The following is a 15344-nucleotide window of genomic DNA, read 5'->3' on the forward strand; positions in this document are numbered from 1 at the left end:
CGGATAATAAAGTTTGTTTGGCAAACGAAAATCTACCTTCCTTCCAAATTTGCTGCAATTCTATCCAGCGATTCGGGTTGAAGTGGTGTTCCAAGCTCCTATGGGATATTGTATTTTTTCCCGACCCTCGTTTTCTCGGCCCCTACTTGACAGATCACCCCGAAACCTTCCAAGCACAACAAGACTCACTATGACACTTTTTTTAGGCAACTTCCATGAAGATTCGTCAGAAGGCACCAACGATATAGGTAATTCAAGGAATGCTTTTTCTATAGAAATATGGCCCCAAGTATAACTACTTACGGGCGAATGACAGTAGGTAATATATCACCATAATGTTTTTCTGTCACTTTCTCTAAGTGTCAGTAATGCAAAGGCATGCAGTGTGCGGTCATCTGTTTATCCTCCTGGTGTACGATTGTCTTGTTCATGCTGTGGTTTCCCAGATCTGCCCTGCGTTGTCCTCTTCAGTCTATTTTTCTGCAGGTGCAGATCATCACCTTTCTTCAAGACTTCATTGTGTGCTTCACTCAACAGCATCAGTTGGTGTCATCGTCCCTGTGACACTTGGCGATGGGCCAGAGTGGCTCCTGGAAGTGGTTTGATCTGGGTTTCCCTTTTCTGGTGTGTAGCTCAGCTCCTCCGGTGACAGATGTTCTTCAGTTACTGGTACCTCAGTCTCAGGTGTTCTAGGTAATCAAACAAAGTGAGGATCACAACCAAAGTGTTACAAGAGTTCAAAAAGATATCTTTACATCCTAGTATTCATGATCCAATTTATAATGAACTATAAGGAACAGATCAAAATGATGACTCCCTTTGGGGTACTTGTTGCTAATGTTAAAGGACTCGTGTCTGTCCTTTTAACGTATTGTTTGTGTATATGTTTTTATGTTTAACAGCCCTGAAGAGGTCCCAAACGAATAGGGACAAAACACGTATGCTGTTCATCCTGGATATGTCATCTTGTTTTTACTTGAGAATCATGAATAAAAATTGATGAAAACGAATCAAGAAGGATGATGTGTAGTATAAGGTGATTGTCTTCTGTCACGAGTTTCGTTCTAATTTGGATCATGAACACTAGGATGTGAAAGATATCTTTTTGAACTCTTTTTTGTAAACACTTTGGTTGAGCTCCTCACTTTGTTTGGTTATATGTATAGACTTGGGTTTTTGCGGGTGACCCAAGAGAGTGAGCATACTTTACAACACTAGAAACAAACGGTGTGCAGGCAAAAATATACCATACCCGTTTGCGATATCAGATGTTGTAGGCGCAGCTCGGTATCCGTTCCCATGAATCCCACGAGGACGTCCTTTCCCCTTGACAGTAGTTCACATCACCAAAAGCAAGAGGTGTGGTCCAGTCCACCTAGAACCATATTTAATTTTTTTCACCATGCCCATGTCTCCAGCTTTGAAAGGGTGTGTGGGCTCTGAGGACAGATGGGGCAAAGCTTCCTTCACCTGGAGATGGTGATGCCTCAAGACCACTGACAACTGTACACCGTAGTCAGAAATGTTTTCATAAGCCCACAGAAGTGCTGCTTGAGACACTGTGCGAGGCAACATCACTCCCACCGCCATAAGGCACCACACCAGTAACTCATGGCGGGTCAAAAGAGTTGTTCTAGATGCCACCGCCATTATGATGTGCAGCACTAAAGGCAGAGCATCAGCCCATTTAGGACCTGTTGAATCTGTTGCCTTTGCTGATCTTTTTTTTTTTATTCTGGAGTTCATCCTCAACACATCTTTTGCACAAATGCAGTTACAAACTCACCCATCACTATTTATGCCCTGGAAGACCCCAAGCCTGGGTATGATGTCTTTTATCAAGCATCGCACAACTGTTCCTGCATCATTCTTTCTTTTGGGAAATGCCTCCACCCATTTTGAAAACTGATCCACACACACCAGCAAATATTTCAATCCATCTACTGGGGGCATATAAGCAAAATCAATCTGCAAGTTAGTAAAGGGACTCTGTGGTACCGGCAAGTGAACATGTATAGCAAGGGACTGGCATTTAGAATGTTGGGCACAGACAAGACCTTGGGAGCAGAATTTTGCAGTGAAAGCTGCTATCCCTGGTGCAAACCACTCATGTCTTCTCAAAGCATTCATCCCCCTTGTGCCATGTGAGTGGGTTCTGCGCAAATCTCATATGGGGAATGAACATGCTGAGTGGGCCACAGGCCTCCCATCACAGTGGACCCAGAATCCATCGTCATTGTGCTCACATCAATTCACACTTACCTTATCTGGTGTTACAGACCATTGTGCTTCCTTCACATCAGCTAACAACATTTGTTTCTGAAGGTACTGAATTGTTGGTATGCTTATGGCCATTAAAGCACTCTCTGTACCGGCTGTAACATGCTACCTCTTGCTGCTGTATCAGCCATGGCATTGCCTCTGGCAATCTCAGTATTGCTTTTGTGTGTGCTTCACATTTTATGACCGCTATACTGTGGGGTAGTATATTGCCTTTAACAAGTTCTTTTACTTCCCTGCTGCAGTTATGAAACCACCCTATTGCCAAAGCTGGCTGAAATCATGGTCAACTACAAAGACATAATGTGAGTCAGTATAAATGTTAACAGTGTTCCTCTCACCTAGGTTGGGTGCTCTTAACACATCATACAGCTAAGCAGACATGCCAGGGGGCAGAGCTGCACTTTCAACCATGGTGTCAACCGTTGTAATAGCATACCCTGCTCTGTATTCAGTGTCTGTTAGTCTGCTGGAGGACCCATCAGCGTACCGCTCAGTATGCCTTTTCTAATGGTGTCTGCTGCAAATTTGGTCTTGGTGTGCCGCATGTTACCACAATCGCAACAGTCATGGTCAGGGGTCTCATCAGAATCACCCATTGTAGGTAATAACATTGCCAAATTAACAGGTGGGCCTCATTGAATGGTGATAGTAGCATTAGTCAAGAAGGCAACCTCATAACCCATGCGCCTGGCAGCCAAAAAATGTTTTGCCACAGATGACAACAACTGTACCGAATGTGTCACAAACAATACAAGGATAGTCAACACAATCGAAGCCATCCTCTCTACCATCACAGCTGCTGCGGCCACTGCTCGCAAACAAGACGGATGCCCAGTCATTGCTGAAGGCAAAGTCACAGAGTAATATGCCACAGGTCTTTTTCAAGAGCCATGCTGCTGTATTAGCACACCATTTGCAATTCCATTTTGCTCTGACACATAAAGATGAAAGGGCAGCCCCAATGCTAGTGCAGTACACAATGTCTCTTTCAGTTTCTTGCAACAGTCTGCAGGATCATTACTACATAAAAGGTTGTTGGGTGTATCTTTTAGTGTACATTGTCTCAAGATCGCATCATAGGATCTGTACTCTTGTATCATCTTAGTTCATCATCCCCAGGAAGGACATCATTCCTTTCTTGGTGGAAGGGGGCTGCATGGACTGAATCAATTTTATTTTGTCAGGTAATACACGTCGTGTACCTTTGGATACCACATAACCCAGGTAACCCACCTCTTTTTGGCAGCACTGACATTTTGACAATGAGGCTTTAAGTCTTCTCTCCTGGGGGTGGTTTAGCAGAGCTAGTGTCTTTTTCACAGGCTTCACGTTATGAAGAGGACAGAAGGAGGTAATAAGCATACTGCAAAATGACGCTACCACCTTCCAGGTGTAGGCTGTCCAGGTCTCTCTTTACTGCCTGCACATAGACTGTGGGGCTGTCAGTGAATCCTTGGGCTAATGATGTAATAGTGTACTGAGTTTCATTTATTGTGAAGGCAAAGAGGAACTCAATTTTTGGATGGACTCCAATACTGAAAAATGCAGAGGATATCTATGACTAAACAATCCCTACCTCTACAGTTATACACAGTAATATAGTATTGGTATCAGGTAAAACAGGCACTAAGGGAACCACATTGTTATTTATATGGCGTAAATCTTATATGAACTATATTGCCTTGTATTGCCCTTGGGCAGTGGACTAATAGGACTACAGGGCCGAGTGGTCTTTTTAATGATACCCTGTAGCAAGAGAGACTCAATCACCGGTTTTAGTCGCTCTTCTGCATTAGGTGACAGTCTGGGATGATGCACGTAAGGAAATTCTGCATTCTTCCTAAGTGTCACTTTATGGGGCGGGCATGTTTTACGCAGTCCCACTTCATTTTTGTGTTTTGCCCAAATATTTGTGTTCACTTGCTCAAGAACCTTGTTTTTAAGTCATCTGTAAAGCTATATTCCATTCAAGATTATCACAAACTGCAGGCCTGTCATTTCTGAGCATGCACAAAGTCCAACACCATACTTTACAGTCTCCCAAAACAGACACAATTTCCAAAGGAAATATAAAGCCCTCTAGTAACTGGTAAGTCCTGAAGGTGTTTAACCATGGGGCACAAATCTTTAGGGTAGCCACCTGGTGTGGTTCTGAAACTGGCACTTGAAATAACCTCTCTTCCTGTGGTCCTAGCCCAATGCTCACGGTACACCCTTTCATGCCTACATACAATGTGTCCTATAGGAACTCCATTGTCCAGTACAAGTGTGTATCTACGATGTAGGCGTACCATTCAGGCACTGGCCCAGTAAGAGATGCTGCAGCACAGTGCACAGGCCCTGGTAATAAAGTCAACATCAGTAACTGTACGTCCAAATCAATTTCAATGTCAGGGCGTCTTGAAACATATCATAAGAGAAATCTCCCCGTTACAGAGTCCATTGGTATCATGTTGGAGAGAGAGATATGACAGTGTGTGCACATAACACAGAACCCTCACTTAATGTGCAAGCAGTCAGCGCTCTATTAGCCAATTCTAACTTGTTCTCAGGTACTTGTTAGTAAATTTCATTTTTTTTTAAATATAATGCTGCATGCAATTTGCAGCGGAGGTCTCTTCCCAGCAAAACGATGAGCGCACCTGGTAATGAGAAACTGATGGTTCATTTTATAATCAACAGATTTTGGTTGGTGTTCTGTTCACTCTTCATGCATCAGCATTCCATTCACAGCAACAGTGGTCACTTTCTGGCCACTACTGGGACCTATGTTGTTCCTGGTTGCAATGCTGTAAATTAAGAAATCAATCTCTTTGCCTTCTACCTAAATTGGAAAAACTGGATTCTCCTCGGGTGTGTCCGATACTTTCATAAAGAAACACTGGGCAGGAGCATCTGCAATTTGGGTAACAGTCTCACTCTTTCCACGTTGTCCTATGCTGATCCCTGTTGTCCCCGGAATGGAATCCTAATGGAGTGTTGTGTCTTGTGGATGTCTCTGGGAATGGGTGGTGCTGATGGCAGGACATCATCCCTGTGAAACCTGTCATTTCTATCATTACTGTCATTTACGTAATTCCTCATCTTTCACTCCTATTATCTCTCCCTCTATAACTTCTACAATCTTGCCCCAGTGCCCATACTTCCGGTAGACATAACACTGATCAAGTCTCGTCTGTAATATCCTTATCCTCCATCCTGTGTATGCTGTGCCCCCTGGTAGAATATTCCCTCTGGGCTCTCCTCTCTTTGCACTTGCTACAACATAATCCCTTTGTCACTTTTTGCTCTGCCCTTCTTAACCTTGAAAATATCCCTTTCCATATTTATCCGAAGCATGCACAACTCTTGATATCCTTTAGTAGACCAATCAGAGTGAAACAGTTTATAGCTATGGGCCGCAGATGCTAACAATTCATTCATGAGGGTCTGTGCGGGTAACACTTTCTATGCCTCGGTTGTCCAAGGTACCACCGCACTGCTATCCCATGCTTCATTCTATCTTAAACGGACTTCTGAAATGTGGCTGTAACCTGAGAAAAATCACAATTTTTCACTGCTAAGTCAGTGTCCCTTACAGGCTCTAATCAATTAATCATCCTATGTTCTGTGACATCAGTACTGTCCAATCTCTATCCTGTAAAATTTGGAATGCACTATTTACCGACGGCCATTTGCTCCCCTATCCAATCTTCAGTAACATTTCTACATTTTTAGGAAGGGAGGTACACGTAATGCACATTCTATGAAGCCATTCATAATATTTCACACTGGCTGTGAACGTCCTTGGCCATCTGAGCCACTCTGAGAGAGACAGTTTTCACATTGCTGTCCCACCCAAAACTAATTTTGGTGCAGTTCTTTTAGTTTTCAATATAATTTCATCAGTACATGTGTTCTCACCCTTTCCTCTTAGTGCCCGTGGGCGTGACAGTGTAAGTATCAGTTGTTTCCTGTCATCCATCTAACCCTGAAGTTTATTAATCGAGCATTGTATTCTTCAGTGTCAGTGTTCACCTCCTCCTGGAACTCGCCTACACTCCTCAGTTGAGCCAACTGCTTGCGTTCCTACTCTCGGTCTTTCTCTTCTGCACTCAGTCCTAAATCCTCCCCCAGGTGAAAATTCAAAGTTCAGGAGATTGTTGCTTCACATTTCCCTGGCCTTTCTTCTTTGAAAGGAGAGCTCTCTTTCTAGCATTTGAACACCACTGCTGCAGACAATCACTCATAGTGCAAATTCCATGACGGGTCACTCCATAATTCCATAGTTTCTGTCAAATATTTAATACCATCTATTTCAAGAGAGCCAAATGTAGGCCACCTCTCATTCCCACTCTAGCTCACAAAACGGGCTTACATATTTTAGACATTATGTCTAAACTACCTGAGCTGCAGGGATATCTGGTGGTAATTTAAAAGCTTTCTTTCCTGCCAGCTGTTTATACAACTTTCTAATCTTATTCTGTAGAAGGGAGCTTACCACTTTCTAGTTTGATTTAGAATTTCTGTTGCCTTTTACTCCAGTGAAATGTGCCTTTCACTCACAATGTGCACTTACACCCTAAAAGTTAAACAAAACAAAATGTATCCCGCAAAAAGATGTTCGGTAGTGGACAGCGAGATAGCAAAATCAACAGCTGTCAACAACTCAGACAATGCAGACTCTTCTGCATGGAAGTTACGATTCCTCGTAGGAATCTGCTAGTGCCAGCTACTCTTACGGGCACGGAGCAACTCATAGCTAACTCCTCAGTCCCCTGTTTCACCGCCAGAGAGGAGGGGAGACCAAGCTCCATTCAAAGCGTTGAAGAGCCACAGTGGCAAGGTAGCTAGCACTCTCCGGTCTGAACACTTCATGCTTCACCGTATGGGCCACTATTTGTCAGGGAATAACTCTTGTACTCACCCGGAGAGATGAAAGGTGACACCAGACACAGCAAGGCTCAGGAAAAGACAAAACATATTTGTAGGTACCAATGCTAGTTGGCTAGCCAAAGAAGAATGGCAGACTTACACCCAGTGCACACAGTACAAGCAGGCTCCTTCTTCCTCAAGTGACTAGTATGTGGGCTTTATATACCGTAAAGAACAAGAATGCCTAGTGCCAAATATGGGCACATGTATAGAAAAGCAGCAGAAGCATAAAAGGAACAGAAGGATTATGTTACTTACCATGTTGTGGAAAAGTAAATTTTGCCATGTTCTGTGTCCCTACGCGTCCTCCATCATATGTTATCTGTGCATGATTAATATGCATATGTATTCTCCATGTTCGATTAAAGACGCAATTATAGTTGTGTCCATCTCTAGTATGCCAGTTTCCAGTTCTCGTGAATACTACGAATATCAGGCCTATGTAAAACTACGTTGCCACGTTTCTCAGTGTGCACGTTATTCCATTGTAAAGTCCCCGTTCCTAGGCCTCAGAAGGGCCTGGACACCCGATTCAGCTTCTGTCTCCTGAGCCCTCGCTGAGGAGCGATACAGCCCCCACCTGTGTTCCTGACCCTTCACTTACTTCCTGCCTTGCAGTGCCCGGTTCAGCCTGGCTCTGCCTCTGAGTCTGCCAAGAGTATGTTATGATTCCAGTTATCAGTTCAGTCCTCCTTCTCTGCATTCCTAAGCTACTGAACTGCATCAATAGTTTCCGTCATTGTCTAGCCTTTACGTCTCCATGTAAGAGAAATACTGTATTAATGGTCATTTAATATTCCTCAATACGCACTACATGTAGAATAATTCATGCACCAGTCTTAGAGTCTGTTAGCCTTTACCCCGATAACTTTTGGATTCTATCAACATGTTCTCTAAACATCAGATACTAGATACTGCTTAGGTACATGTCGCCCTGACTCTCCAGACTCCAGTCTCTACTCCTAGCACAGAGTTCATAGCCCCCAGCTTCTCCTAGTAATACGTCATTGCCAGTTTGCGCGTACCACCAGGTTAGAGGTCCCTGGCTCCTTAGGTAGCCCCCTCCATGTTTCCGCCCCATTCATGACATATTCTGTTACGTTTGTATCACATGTCTATGTACACGCCCTGTTACACCCACTTTCACCCTTATCTTTCGCGACTGCTACTCGTCACGCCTACTGCTCCACCCACTGCTACGCCTATTGCAATGAAATGCTATGTGCTTGCGTTATGTATATATACTTATGTACTGTTATTAAAAAGTTATCCCTTGTCCTGATTCTGCCCCCGGCAGCGCTGCCATCCTATTCCTGTGCAGGTTGTCCTGTTCCTGTCCTTATGCTGTATTAAACCTGCAAACTCCTACTACCTCGAATCTTGACTCTTATTTATTGAGCTATCTGTTATTCATTTATCCATTCAAAAATAGAGGTATTATTTATTTATTTACCACATAATGGCGCCCGAACAGGGACTTGCCCCTTCCCCACGCGCCGGTGAAGCCACGCGTGCCCCCTGACCCTCTACAGCCGTGACGGAACTCTTCTGCGCACCGGCAGATATTTCTGCTTCAAGTATCCCTCAGGCCCACGGAGGAGACGGAGGTGGGGGTCCAGCATCCAGACGAGGCGGTGGAGGAACGCGGCGAGTCCCGACCAGAGCCCAAGCCGAGAGTTCAAGGTCCGAGGTATCCGGAGGTCCACCCGTAACAGAAGTCCGAAGTTCGTCCGTCCGGCGTCGAAGCAGTCCAGTCCAGTCCGAGGCCTTCCGTTCTTGCTGCCCGGTGAGTACCGTTGCTGGGGTAGTATCTAGACAGGGTCAATCTAATTGTCTCTGGTCCGTGGGGTGTGGTGGTACACATACCCCAAACGAAGTGTCCACTTCGGTGGATGCGGGTCCTGACGTGTCTCTTCATGAGACCGGTAAGTTTAGTACTGTTTTAGCAGTGCATCTAGTTTCTGTTCTAGTCAGTTCTGTTCTCGAGAAAATTCATGTATTCTGTTTTCCGTATTCCAGGTGGTATTCTGTTCGAACTATTATTCAAAATGTTCTTCATGTATTTTAATGTCGTGGTATGAGTGTGAAGTAATTATCGTGTTTATTGTGTATTGTATTGTGTCCAGATTATAGTTCAGTCATGCCGCTCTTTTCAAAACTACGTCAGTTAAAAACCAGAAAAGGTCTGCTAGAAGCAGCAGTTCCTGTTCCGCCTAGGGACAGTCCAGGTCATTTCATGTATCAGAAGCATGGCATAAGCGCCATATTGTATCTAGATTTATGGGTAGAGTATACCAAAGGTTTGGAAGAAAAGTATAGATGGCCCGTATCAGGTACGTGGGATGCCGAGTGCATCATGAGAGTAGAAGAGGCATTATGGAAAAAGAAAGCCAGACAGTCACAGAAAGATGCCATCGAGTTATGGCGCAAAGAATCTCATAAAAGAACCGAAAAAGAAATCAGAAAGTCTGAATTAAGTAGAGAATCCTTAGAGCGAGCCCAGGAAAAAGAATTAATCGAGATAGGTGAACGAGTCAGAACCGAACAGGCAGACAGACAGAGGAATGCCCTTATTAAGGGTATGTATCCTCTTCTTGCCGAGGGCTTGCCACAAGCGACCCCGGAGGCATCCAGTAACTTTCCGCCACCACTAGTTCCGACCAAGCTACGTCACAAACCGACCGCAGCTGATATTTTCATTTCGTCCTATTTGGACGACACGGTTCCAGAATATGCAAATCCCGTTCCACCAGTCCCTGTAAATCAGGCACTTCCTGCTCCTCCAGATACCGCAGTACCTGCTATGGCACCCCCGGTCCAGCCCGTCTTACAAGTTCAGCCCGCATTTCAATTGCCCACTCTGCCAGCACGAAGAGCATCAGTCGATGGTTCCAGTTTAGGGGCCGCAGGAGGAGGTCCTCCTCAGACCCCGCCGCCAAATAGACGTCCAGGAGCAGTCGAGTTACATGAACGTGCGTTACAGCGTACGCCTAAATATCAGTCCATTGCAGAAATCAGGCGAGCTCTTACTGAATGCTGTTATGATCCAGTTCCAGGCGAAGATAGTATGGTTATATATTCCGTGCGTGTTAGGCAGGTGTCCGAGTACTTGGTCACTTTACCGAATATGAAGGAAGATCTAGACAGAATATACCGTTTCATCCGTACAGGGGATGATCCAGAAAGTATTAGTGACGTCATGTCTCAAAGGAAAGTTGAGATCCAGCTCATGATATTAAAGTTTCTGATTAACTGTCTAATAAGAGAACAAGATTACCCGTCTAAAGGTCAAGCCGAAATGAGAACCCTGACAAAGTGGAGTGAGAATATAGCCGAGGGTAAGCACAAGACTATCAGTAGTATAGAGAGTATGTACAAGAAAATTCGTAAGGAAATAATAAGGTTACATGATCAACGTAAGGCAGCACAAGTAAGCGAGAAAGAGAGTGACTCTCCTACAGAGGAGGACGAGAATTCTGACAGAATAGCGTATGTAGGAAAATCTAGATTTCCAGATCGCCACTTACGTCTAGAACACAAGCCAGTTTTTCACCATCCAGCACCAGAACAAGGTTCTCTAGAACAAGTATTTCAAGCTACCGACCACATTCTGAAATCACGAATCGGTTATAGCGAGTTAAGTACTATGCATGAACAAGAACTAGTCCGATCAGCAGTCCGATGGATTACTGATTCTACCACTTTTCCAGACGAAATAGTGGCACAAATGTTTCTGAAATTGCCCCCAGCCGAGCAGCGACTGGCGGGTATGTATATGATTCAGCACCTCATTACATTGTACGAGGGTCAACATTCTGATCCAGGTCCGTTGCATGATGTCCTGAACGAGTTACTCCAGTATAAATGGAAAGGTTTAGGTACCGATTTAATTAGTGTCATTCTAGAACAGCGCCACAAATACAGAACGTTTCTGAACCCACATTTTGTTCATGTTTCACCCCCAGAAAGTAAACCCTTTTACATAGACAGACAGAACCCGTTACGAGAAGTACATCCAATTAAGACAGACGGTGGTGAAATGCAACGAGTGTTTGTTTACACCCCGATTACAAAGATGGAACTCTTAGAGATGAAAAAGTTAATTCCCTGTCATGATAAAGATCCAGCAGGGTTCCACCGAGAATTAAAAGACATGCTCCGTATGGGAGAATATACGTATCCAGACGTTATTAAAATGTTAAAAGTCCTATTGCCCGCAGGGGTATATGAGAAACTCAAGGAAAAGGATTGGGAGGTGGGAGAGAAAAAGATTGATTGGGCAGTTCTAGAAGCCGAAGATAAGGCACGAGTACCAGGTACCGGTCTTGGAGATAAATGTAAAGAATTACCAGAATTATTAATACAAGTTTTACCCAGATTATTAACAACTAGAAAGGAAGACTGGGATGCAATCTCAGCCTGTAAACAGAAACAAGATGAAGATATTAGTGATTATTATTCTAGATTTGAGAAATGTTTTACCATAAACAGTGGCCTCAAGACAAGCAGCGAGTCATACCCTCACCTTTTTGTTACTAAATTAGTAGAGAATTCAAGTCCACAAGTTAAGAATCGAGTTTTGAAAGTCGAAAGTACCTGGCAAGCCAATACCCCGTCCCAAATGCTACAGATGCTTCAATATCACCAGAATAGAATCAGAGAAGAGCAAGACCATGAGAGAAAACGTATGAAAGACACGAAAATGAAAGTACTAGTTGCACAATCTGTTCCTCAAGACAGTCAGAAGAGGGGTCCGAATCAAGCCAGTCATCCTGCAGCTCCCGTTAAAGGAAACTGCAATTATTGTAAACAGCCAGGTCATTTTATAAACGAGTGTGCAGTTCTGAAACACAACATAGCTACCGGTAAGACTAAAGAAAGACCACGTCCGCCTAGACAAGAACAAGTTACCCAGACCCCTCAGCCACAGAATGCACCACAGACAGTTACAGCACCGCAGCCTATTGCTGCAACACAGCATGTTACACAGCAGATGTACCAGTATGCACAGTCTGAGTATCCAGAGTATCAGCCATATTCATGAAACAGCCTAGAGAGGGAGGTAGGCTTACCTCTCATCGAGATACCTGTAGATCAAGAGGGTCCCTATGTTCATAGTCAAGTATTAGGGAAAGACAGAAAGTTTCTGATTGATACAGGGGCAAGTAGGACCACCATCAGCCACGCCGAAGTTCCAGGGGCTCCGCTCTCAGGCTCTAGAAATGTTTCCCTTGGATTTTCAGGAAAGCCTATTGTAAATGAAATATCAAAGCCAGTTACTCTAGAAGTAGGTCCATTGTCCCGCACTACTGATCTGTTACTCACGAAGTCATGTCCAGAGAATTTGTTAGGCATTAAAACACTGAAAGAGTTAGGTGCAGTTATATGCTGTTCCCCAGAGGGAATACGATTGTTCCTACGTGACTTCAAGGGTCACTATGTATTACGAGATTTTGATCCAAGATTGTCTAATGTTCCGCAGCATCTATGGGCGCAAGGTCCAACTGATGTTGGCTATATGCAAATCACACCCCATCGTGTGACTCTCAAGCCAGGTGTAGTCCTGCCACGAATCAGACAGTACAGACTGCCACCTGAGGCTGTAGCAGCCTTATCCAAAATTATTGACGAGCTCATGGCTCAGGGAGTAATTGTAGAAACTGACTCCAATGTATGCAATTCTCCGATCATTCCCGTCATGAAACGTACTGATCCAAATGCACCTCCAGTATATCGATTAGTGATTGACCTTCGAGAGCTTAATAAATGTATTATTCCCCAGTACCCGGTTGTCCCAGATATTTCTTCCCTATTGACAGCCATTGATTCCGAAGCTTCATTTTTCACTGTCATAGACCTCAAGAATGCGTTTTTCAGTGTCCCCATTCATCCAGACAGCCAGTTTCTTTTCGGATTTTGTTTAAATGGAAGGAGCTATATGTTCACACGCGCTCCTCAAGGTTTCACAGAAAGTCCTAGTATTTACAGTCAAGCACTTAAGAGACAACTAGACAACATTCACATGCCAACTGACACTGCCCTGCTCCAGTATGTCGACGATCTACTGATCTCAGCCCGTTCTGAACGTGCTTGCGAGCAAGCATCCCTTACAGTCTTGTATTTCCTAGCCGAGATGGGGCACAAGGTGTCCCCTTCTAAGCTTCAATTCTGTGTCCAGCAAGTGATCTATTTAGGCCACTTGCTGTCCAAGAGGGGTAGGCAGTTGACACCAGACCGTATCCAGTTAATAGCGAGTCTTCCTCAGCCCAAGACCCAGAAGGAGGTACGTGCTTTTATCGGCCTTACTTCTTATTGCAGACAATGGATTCCTCAGTATGCATTTCTAGCTAAACCACTGATACAGTTAACGACACAGGAGGCAGCCGTATCGACTGTCCTCCCATGGACATCTGAACATACACTTAGTTTCAATGAGTTAAAGAAAGCCCTATGCCAAGCTCCAGTTCTAGCTACACCGAACTACAGTAAACCTTTTACACTTTTCGTCACTGAACGTGAAGGTACAGCATTATCCGTTCTCACACAAGATCAAGCAGGACAATACAAGCCCTGTGCTTATTTTTCGAGCACACTAGATCCTGTAGCCCAGGCTCTGCCTGCGTGTCTCAAGTCAGTTGCAGCCACAGCATTAGCTATCAGACAAAGTGATTCCATAGTGTTAGGACACTCCCTGACAGTACAAGTTCCACACTCCGTGGAAGTTCTTTTAAACCGAACACAAACTCAGCACTTGACAATTGCACGTTTAACAGGTTATGAATTGACACTGTTTCAGCCACACATAGAAATCAGACGCTGCAACGTCCTAAATCCTGCCACACTGTTACCGTCAGTTACTTCGAATCCGGCCACACACGACTGTGAGGAAGTAGTTAACATTACGACAAAACCAAGACAAGATCTGACAGATATTCCATTACCAGATCCCGACCTGACACTTTATGTGGATGGTTCATGCATGAGAACTAGTACAGGAGAACTAGTCGCCGCGTATGCAGTGACTACTGACACCGAAGTTATTGAAACACACCGTATTGACACCCTGTCCGCTCAAGCAGCAGAGCTAGTTGCTCTGACACAAGCCTGCATACACGCTAAGAACCTGAAAGTTAATGTTTACACAGATTCACGTTACGCATTTGGAGTCGTACACGACTTTGGAGTGCTCTGGCAGGAGAGAGGTTTCATGACTTCTCATGGAACCAAGATTCAGCATGGTCTCCTTATTCAGGCTCTGTTAGATGCCATACATTTACCGACATCTATTGCTATCATGAAGTGCAAAGCACATACGAAAGTTACTGACACTGTTTCCCAAGGTAATGATCTAGCAGATCGCACAGCCAAGCTTACAGCACGGACTCCAGACATTTCAGTTAACCCGACACAGACACATACTCCAGATCCGACTACATGTATGACAGTTAAGGACCCTACTCAAGATGTCATAGATATCCAGTTACATGCTACCCCCGAGGAAATCAAGAAATGGTCCGAACAAGGAGGGGTACAGACAGATCAAGGATGGTTAACGAAGGGTAGAGCCACATGGTTTCTCCCCGACTCTATGGTTCAAGTCATTGTTAATACCGCACATAGTCCAGCACATTTAGGAGAAAAAGCAATGTTAGACAGTATCCAGAATATTTGGTTCAACAAGCATTTACGAGCTGCAGCCAAGCAGAAAGTCCGTACCTGTATGATATGTTGTCAGTTCAATCCAGGTAAAAGTGTCCCGGTGGAACAAGGTGGATTCCAGCCCCCTGACCACCCTTTTGAAGTCCTCCAGATGGATTACATTCAGATGGAGCGATGTCGAGGTTTCAAGTATGTCCTTGTAGTTGTATGCGCTTTGTCCAGGTGGACAGAAGCATATCCAGTTCCAGATTACACAGCCGCGACCACTGCCAAGCAGTTGGTTCGTGAGTTCTTACCCCGTTACGGACTCCCTAGAGTCGTATATTCTGACAATGGCCAGCCATTCTCATCTGAACTCATGAAGCACGTTTCCCTTCTGTTAGGGTACCAGTGGAAGTTCCATTGTGTACGCCATCCTGAAGCAGCCGGTCTCGTAGAGAGACATAATCAGACCCTGAAAATCCGAATTGCAAAAGTTTGTCAAGAGA

Source organism: Lissotriton helveticus, chromosome 6, assembly GCF_964261635.1.
Source record: "Lissotriton helveticus chromosome 6, aLisHel1.1, whole genome shotgun sequence".
Classification (NCBI taxonomy): Eukaryota; Metazoa; Chordata; class Amphibia; order Caudata; family Salamandridae; genus Lissotriton; species Lissotriton helveticus.